Source organism: Chamaea fasciata, unplaced genomic scaffold, assembly GCF_029207755.1.
Source record: "Chamaea fasciata isolate MVZ Bird 193981 ecotype frontalis unplaced genomic scaffold, bChaFas1.0.hap1 SCAF_8, whole genome shotgun sequence".
Classification (NCBI taxonomy): domain Eukaryota; kingdom Metazoa; phylum Chordata; class Aves; order Passeriformes; family Sylviidae; genus Chamaea; species Chamaea fasciata.
The window spans coordinates 39,305,322-39,311,082 of record NW_027094093.1 but is presented as its reverse complement, the minus strand read 5'-3'; the positions used below and the strand labels follow the sequence as shown (position 1 = coordinate 39,311,082).

At 47.4% G+C, this 5,761-nt stretch overlaps 1 long non-coding RNA gene across 1 annotated transcript; it reads right to left on the bottom strand.

The window, feature by feature from the left end:
• Positions 1 to 1,288: 1,288 nt before the first annotated feature.
• On the bottom strand, positions 1,289 to 4,320 carry LOC136293033 (uncharacterized). The gene is made up of 3 exons (XR_010722067.1): positions 4,233 to 4,320; positions 2,847 to 3,069; positions 1,289 to 2,685 (listed from the first exon to the last, which is right to left on the bottom strand). It is a non-coding gene; the product is annotated as an uncharacterized lncRNA (long non-coding RNA).
• Positions 4,321 to 5,761: the final 1,441 nt, after the last annotated feature.

The following is a 5,761-nucleotide window of genomic DNA, read 5'->3' as shown; positions in this document are numbered from 1 at the left end:
GCCCGGGCTCCTTGCCTTTTTCCCTCCCTTTCGGCCCCGAGCTGCGGGCGGGCGGGCGGCAGCGCCGCCCCCGAGCTCACAGTGCGGGGCTTCCACGCGCGTCGGGGACGGGCACGGGGGACAGCTGCACTACCGCTCTTTGCCCACAGGGTGGCAGCATTGCCACACAGATCAGGCGGGACGGGCGGGGGGGGGACAGCTGCAGTACCGCTGTATGCCCACAGGGTGGCAGCATTGCCTCACAGATCATGAGGGACGGGCACGGGGGACAGCTGCACTACCGCTGTTTGCCCACGCGGTGGCAGCATTGCCGCACAGATCAGGCGGGACGGGCGGGAGGGACAGCTGCACTACCGCTCTTTGCCCACAGGGTGGCAGCATTGCCTCACAGATCATGAGGGACGGGCACGGGGGACAGCTGCACTACCGCTCTCTGCCCACAGGGTGGCAGCATTGCCGCACAGATCAGGCGGGACGGGCGGAGGGGGACAGCTGCACTACCGCTCTCTGCCCACAGGGTGGCAGCACTGCCGCGCGGCGGCGCGGAGCGGAGCCATAAACGAACGTGCCCAGGAATGCCCTGGCGAACAGCCTCCGGAATAAATGGCCCAAAAGACCCCCGAGCACACCTGCGAGAGCCCTGCCAGCAACCAGACCGAAACAAAAAAGCCTTTCGTTCAGGCTCTATTTCAATATTTTATATCTTTGTGATTCTGATATTTACATTCATCATTACAATTCATCTTTTATATTATGTACATTATACATCATGTATTATGTTTATTATACTATTATATTTATTATAGATATTAAATATAGAAAGTTATATATAAAATAATTTATTTATTATGTAATGTTATAAATAATAATACATTTCATTTAAATATGATTATGTACATTATAGATGTTTATATTATGTATATTAAATATATTTATAAAACGTGTAGTAAGTAATAATATATTGTGTATTTTTTATTGATATTATTTTTCATATCCTATACTTTTTGTTATTTTTCTTTTTCATTATTTTTTTAATTCGTTTGTTTATATTTTAAACGATATTTTACACTAGATGAATTCATTAACCTAACACATCAGAAACACAATTAATTTGAATTAAATGAGCCTGGTTTTCTAAGGGGTAAAGTTTTAATCTTTATTTAGATAATATGGGCATATTTTCTCTATCTGTATGGGGTTTTTTTGGTGGGTTGCGGGGGATTTTATTTTGGGGGTTTTCTTTTTTTGTTCGCTTTGTTTTGGATTTCTTTGCTAATAAACAAGCAGGGTCGGAGAGTTACAAAATAAAACGTCTACTTTGTTTCTATTGCTCCCTCTGAAATACGCCTCGACAGCCTGGACAGCAGGCTGCTGCTGGTAACACTGTGCACGGGTAGGAGGAGACCTGGTCGGGGCTGGGAAGGAAAAAAGGGCACCACGGTGGTCACAGCTTTCTCCCTTCAGGAGTTTTATGGAGCAGAAAATACGGAGCTTTTGCCAACTGCGCTCTCTATGACATCCGGACGTCCAGCGGGCACCGAGGTCATTTCTCATCTTTCTTGCCAACAGCCAAACCCCCAGGCGCCCGGGGGAAGAAAGAGTATGGGGAAAAAAAAAAAGGAACAAAGAAAACATGAAAAAATAAACCAAAACTATAGAAAATAATAAATAAAATTAAAATACCAAAAGAAAAAAATTTCAAAGTAACAAAAAAGTGGAAAAAAAATTTAAACAAAAAATTAAAATAAAAAACGAAAAGTAGTTTTAACAAGTAAATAAATAGCTAAAGAAAAAAAATAAAAATTAAAAAACTGAAGAAAAAGTCTTTGAAAAACCACAAAACGCAACATGAAAAACCACAACAAAAGAGCACAAAAATACAAAAATAACAAAAAATAAAATACAAAATTAAATAAACGCAGCTCTCACCTCCTGCCACTGCCTAAAAAAGCGCCATGGCTTTCCACAATTATGCAGCAATAAGGGAAACAAACCCAGTGCCCCCCACAACAGAAGGTTTTCTAGACAATTCCCACTTCTGCTTGGAAACAAATTCTATTTTAGTGGGAAGCTCATTTTGGACAAACATCCAAATGTGCCAAGGTAGGAAAGAACTAGCCCCTTGTGTCCAAGGAACAGCAGCTAGGCCTGGATTCAGGTTTTAATGGCATTTATGTAATTAAAAATGCAGTAAATTGAACTTTACAAAGAGACGAATCGTGGCAAATAAATACTTCAAAGTTTTCTTGGGAAATCACAGAATTTTGTGGAGATGGTGCTGGACAATTGCTGATTTACCAACATTAATTGGGTAAATTTCCTTAGAAATGTGCTCTACAAGGTACAAAAATTCCAATTAGGATGGAAAATTGGAATAAATAAATATTCCCTTACTAAAATCAGAGAGAAAATCAGAGTTATTCCTTCAATTAAAAGGAAGGAATAACATCCAAATCCAAGCCTGCCTGGAAAACAAGCTCAGGAATTTCTAACATTGAAAACTTTTGCAAGAGTCATGAAGTTGGTGAAAGTTCATGGAATGATGATTTAAAATCTGCTTCCTCTGCACTGATTTAAAGGGAAGTGGGAATTCAACAGGTCCAGTTACTCCCATCCAACCTTGGACTGGGATAAGGCCTTCCAGTGGCTTCACTTCCTACTGGCTCTCTCCTTTTCGCCAACTACCTGCAAGAGGAAAAGCAACAGGAATAAAGTCTCAAACAGGATGGCCTTGGTCCAGGCAGACTGAGGTGCAGCTCCCAGCGAGGGAGGCCAGGCTGTGCCTCGGGGAGCTCCGGGAATCTGGGATTGCCCGTGGGATTCAAGGGCTGGAAAAGCACACCCACCTGCCAGGTTCAGTGCTGGGACAGAGCAAGGCCGGGGCTCGGGGGCAGCAGTCAGAGCTGGGACTGCAGGAGAACACCCCAAACCCGGGTTAAACATCCGGCACGACACGCAGCACGCTCCGGGAGAAACTCGGGCGGGAGAAGCCCCGGGATGCTCCACGTTCCTTGCCCTTGGCAGCTGTGCCAGGGCCTCCATCAGAATGCTGACCTCACCGTGCAGCTCCTACAAAACAGGAGAACTTATGGGAATCGCCCAGAATCCCTGGACTTCCAGTTATTAAGAACCACAGCTGCAGCGAAAGGTGTACAAACGCTACTGCAAACCAGCAGGGCTGAGGAGACGCAGGGATTTATTCCCGAGGGGACACAAGGATCCCTCAGCCAGCCAGGATTTCTCCCAGGCTCTTCCCACTGCTCTCTAAGGACACAAACAGCAGTTTTTCCCTCGAGTTCCCCTTTCCATCAATGCCAAGACTCGTGTTCTCCTCCAACCCCAGGTTCCGGAAGGAAAGTAGGAATATTAGCACTGCACAGACTGTCCAGGAGGGTGTGACTGAGGCAGCAGCACCAGCTCCCACTCCACTGCTGCTCTGGATTCCTGAGCAGCTCCTTTCCATCCTGCCCTTCCCAGCACCATTCCCTGGGTGCCATGTCCACAGACACCTTCTCCATGCCGCTTAAAACCCACAGACACCAACAGAAAGGAGATCAAAAATCAATTCCCATGTTGCTAGTCAGAGAGAATGGGAGAGGCCTAAAAATCTGCATTTATTTTAGAACACTAGAGCAATTTCTTCATGACCCTGAATATCAGTGATGGGCAGATAAACACCTTCTTTAACTTACTACCTGCAAAAACATCAAGTTTCAAGTTTAGTAAAGATAAAATTTTGCTGCAAAAATAAAAGAGGTGGGATGTTGGTGTTAGTGCTTTAACCTTCGGACATTAGCGGGTATTTGTAAAACAAATTCATTATTGAAGCAGCTAACTTGAAAATAAGGGGTTTTTACAATAAAGTTGACCAAAAAAAGAGTCTCAAAATTAAGATATAGGCTGCACAAATATTTAAGAAAAAAAAAGTTGTCTTTCGTGCGTATAACCTGCCAGTCTCTCATGTTTTCAGTCCTTACCATTTATTTTTACCAAGGTGATGATTAAAACCTTGTCAAAAGCTCAAAAAAAAAAATTCCAGGACAAGGCAGGTGTTTTCCCAAGTACCCTCAGTGTGGAGCTGTGTCAGCCACAAGTGTTTGCTCCCGCAGCCCAGCCCGGAGCAGGCTCCAGCTGCTGCCCAGGGGGGTTACCAAGGGACTCACCTGTTTGAAGCTGTAAACGCAGGTGGCCTGCACTGGAGTGCCAATAAATGTGAAATGTGTGACTCTCACCTTGAATAGCGATCGATCTTCTCAGGGGAGCCCCTCACCCAGGATGGGGGGCTCTGCCACGGATTTCATCTCTCCGCATCTGAAACAAAGTCAGGACAACAGTCAGAGTGCTGCAGGATACCTTGACAGCTCCACACATCTTGTGGCAATCTAGGAATACCCTCTACAGTCTAACCACACCCCACATCACAAATTTCAAGCCCCCAGGACTATTACCCTCGTACCCCTACACCCAGACTGAGCAGCAAGGCAGAGCAGCTCCGGGCCAAACACACACCAACACCCGTGACACAGCACAGGACAAACGAGGGGACGCAACAGGGACAGAAAACTCTGGCAAGAAGAATGACCCTGAGGGTCCAGAGAACTCGGAATGAGATGACCGAGGTGAGACGGAAGGTGAGCTGGCCAGGCTCAGAGAACCCTGCAGGAACAAGATGCCATCGGGATGACTTATCCCAAGAAACGCAGAGATGGATGCCCGAGAATCCTACGGTCAGAATCCTCCACCTGTCTTTGCATTCTCACAAGACCTAACCCGCCGGAATGGATCAGGGCGGTGCACGGCTGTCAATACAGCTCAGAACAAGACCTGAAAAGGCATCGGACTGGATGCTTGTGAAGAGAGATGGATTCTGATGAGTGTCCGAGCAGCTGAGACAAAGGCACCTGGCTGAGGAGCACAGAGATCAGAAATGCTAAGACTGATGCCAGGGGTTTGGACAGGCCCCTGAAAGGACTAAAGGAAAAGACAAGACACCAAACAGACAGAGTGCACAACAGACAAGTGACACAACACACACCAGGACTGCTCTGCCCTGCACACCTCAGCACTGACATGAAAAATGAGACTTTCCCTTCACGTAGCCTAAGGGGTCACATCTTGGTGCCCCCAACTCCAAATCTGACTTAAAAAACCCCTCCCGGTGATCCCTGCCCTGGCATCCTGCTTTCATCCCCTCTGTGAGCCACAGCCCTCCACTTATCTCTCAGGCATCCAGGGAGGCAAATCCCTGCCAGGTCCAAAGAAGGCCGCCTCTGCCTCAGGAAAATTCCTGCTGTCGCCGGGCTGTTGTCTCTTAGTCAGCTACAACAAAAAAACCCAAACATGAATGCGTGATCTTAGCAGCACATCACCCAAAACCCGACAATTCTGCTACTCACCGTCTCCTAAGCTTGCCTGTGTCCTCGGCCCCGCGCTTCAGCTGCGCTCAGAGGCCAACGCCGGCGTCACAGGGTCTGCCTGGGTAAAGAGCAGACAAGGTGACGTGGCAGCGCTGGAACTTGAGGGGACCCTCCCTCCTCCTCCTTCTCCTCCCTGACTCACCTCAACTCCTCGGCCGTTATCCAAGCCTACCTGGATGGGGCCTTCCCGAGGAGAAGATCAAGGCTCCATCACAGACTCCTGGAATGCTCCCTGAGGGCTCACGGGTGAGGTGACGCGGGTCTGTCGTCCCGTTGGTGAGAGGGGAGCTCGGCCTCCTGCAAGTGGACTCCCTAAAACACACAAGAACGGAGGCTTAGAGTTG